This window comes from Lasioglossum baleicum, unplaced genomic scaffold (genome assembly GCF_051020765.1).
Source record: "Lasioglossum baleicum unplaced genomic scaffold, iyLasBale1 scaffold0055, whole genome shotgun sequence".
Taxonomy (NCBI): Eukaryota; Metazoa; Arthropoda; class Insecta; order Hymenoptera; family Halictidae; genus Lasioglossum; species Lasioglossum baleicum.
This window is the reverse complement of record NW_027469115.1, coordinates 907501-910000: the sequence shown is the minus strand read 5'-3', so window position 1 is coordinate 910000 and position 2500 is coordinate 907501. Positions and strand designations below refer to the sequence as shown.

The following is a 2500-nucleotide window of genomic DNA, read 5'->3' as shown; positions in this document are numbered from 1 at the left end:
GAGTCCGCTTGTATCGGAATTTATCGTTACCTCGAGCACACACCAACATTTTATGGAAATGTGTTTTATACGGGAAGTGGACCGGCTCGTGAAGCTCGCTTTTAAAGCAGTCGTGAGTCTGACACCCTACTCCGTGCGTGTGGCCCAATAGTGCGCATCGCGAGAGCTTGGGACGAATGACCGCTGCCAGAGCCGGCTGTGAAGTCCTCCGTTCTCACATCAAATGAAATGGAAGTGAAGAGGAGAGGAATATTATTACATCTCTGGATCCAGTATCGGGTTGTCTACGATCCCCGTCGTTTTCAGAGAATATATTCATCTCCGCGTTTTCCACGTTAACGGTTTTTCAATGTACTGTTCGCCCGGCCGTCAGATACGTGTTGCGTATCTGACGGTTTTTTTTTTCCGTTTCCACGGACGACGATAGTGTCGTCCTTAAAACGACGCCTGAACGAATCTCCTTCGCGCGCTGGTTGGAGCGTTCAGGTACAATGCGTTCTTACGAACCGCAGAACAAGAGACATATACATATATTGATTTGTAAATCAAAAATATATACGATTACCCTGAACGGTGGATCACTTGGCTCGTGGGTCGATGAAGAACGCAGCTAATTGCGCGTCAACGTGTGAACTGCAGGACACATGAACATCGACATTTCGAACGCACATTGCGGTCCACGGATACAATTCCTGGACCACGCCTGGCTGAGGGTCGTTTACGTAACCATAAACTGCTTGCGTTGCTCTTGTAAGTCCCCGCCGTCGCTTACCTCTCCAAATATATTTTTGGAGGGCGCCAAAGAGCGTTTCGGAGTCGGGTTGCAAAGATGCTACGTACGAGCGAATGATGGGCGTTTCGTCGGCGTTTGTCGCGGTTCTGTGAAAATTGCCAATTTTTGCATTGCGTCTTATAAACACATACAAATATATATATATCTAGTTTCCACGAGAGGCGAAGTAGGGATTGGTATTTCTTACGTTCGGACTTGCGTGAGTGTTTTTACGGTGTCGTGAGTCGTATTGAAAATACGACCGCCCGTAAGGCACCGCTTCGACGAGGATCTCCAAATCTCTCACCTTCTCTGCGAAACGATTCGCCTTGCGGAAAGAAGCGTTTCCACTCATGAACATTTAACGCGCTCCCGACGTCGCCTGAAATGATGCGTATATACGAAAGAGGTATATTTACAAGAGTCTCGCGAGACTACAGAGATGGACACACAAATTATAAAAGAAAGAAAGAATACTGTGTGGCACACAGAGTGTGTGTGGTGTGGCAATGTTAAGCCCCAGGGAGAGAATATGCCTGTGCGTGGATGAGTTTCTTAACTCTACGTTATAATTGCCATACGGCGGAGGGTCGTCGTTGCCGGCGATTTCGACAAACACACATTCCTTTTCGAGTCTTCGAGGGAAGAGACGAAAGAGATCTCTCGTTCTATCGCGAACGCTTTGATGATCGATGGACAGCGGAGCAAAGCGCAGCAATGTGCGGGATGAGCACGTCGTACTTGATCGGGTCGGAATTATTCCCCGTCGTCGACGTGTCCTCGCTAATCTGTGCGATTGCCATTCCATCGCCACGTTCGCGTTGAATCGTATTGATGACGGCCTATGAGCGTCTTGAGATCTTACTCTCTTTCTCTCGTGTCTCTAATTTGGTTTTGCGTTTGATCGATGATAAATCGTTTCGTGCGCAACGTTTCTGTACCCCCGTGGTTTTTGGTTCAATTATATAGAAGTAGAGAGAAAAAGAAATCCCACCGGGTTATATGTATTATTATTTTTTTTTTTTAATAATATGTATACTCCTCTATTGGCGAGGCTTATTTCGAACTTGATTGTCACACGACGCAAAAGACACACTTGTGTGTTCACGCACGGAACAGCACCGCGGAGAGAGAAAAGGTATATCCAATGATGAGAACCTTTATGTCGGTCGCCCCATGTCTTTTCTTTTCTTCATTGTCGATTCGTGCGGAACCGCGCGATCTGTCGGTCGTCCAGTCCCCGAAAGTTCTTTTCGACGGACGTTAAAGTTAACCGGCCAGATCGTCTAGCGAGAGTTTCCGATCGACGAGAGATGAAGAAAGAATTATATTGACACTTTGGTGTGGCGCATAAGGCATATATCGGTTTTTTGTTTACCTTTTTCTCTCTTCTGTCGTGTAGTGTTGTTTCGTTTTCTTTTTTTTTCTTTTTTTTTTGTGCTTTGTACGTTTTCGCGAGTACTACTTTTACGCTCTTTCGGCCGAAACACACAAAATTTTGTATCACGTACGACGACCTCAGAGTAGGCGAGATTACCCGCTGAATTTAAGCATATTACTAAGCGGAGGAAAAGAAACTAACAAGGATTTCCTTAGTAGCGGCGAGCGAACAGGAATTAGCCCAGCACTGAATCCCGCGGTTCTGCCGTTGGGAAATGTAGTGTTCAGGAGGGTCAATTTATCCCGAGACGTCGAACCGCGTCCAAGTCCATCTTGAATGGGGCCATT

The 2500-nt window shown here is 46.5% G+C and overlaps 1 non-coding gene and 1 pseudogene across 1 annotated transcript; both read left to right on the top strand.

The window, feature by feature from the left end:
* Window positions 1–562: 562 nt before the first annotated feature.
* On the top strand, window positions 563–717 carry LOC143219599 (5.8S ribosomal RNA). Its single transcript, XR_013011393.1, has one exon. It is a non-coding gene; the product is annotated as a 5.8S ribosomal RNA (ribosomal RNA).
* Window positions 718–2285: 1568 nt separating this feature from the next.
* Window positions 2286–2500, top strand: part of LOC143219629 (large subunit ribosomal RNA) — a 2855-nt pseudogene continuing 2640 nt past the window's right edge.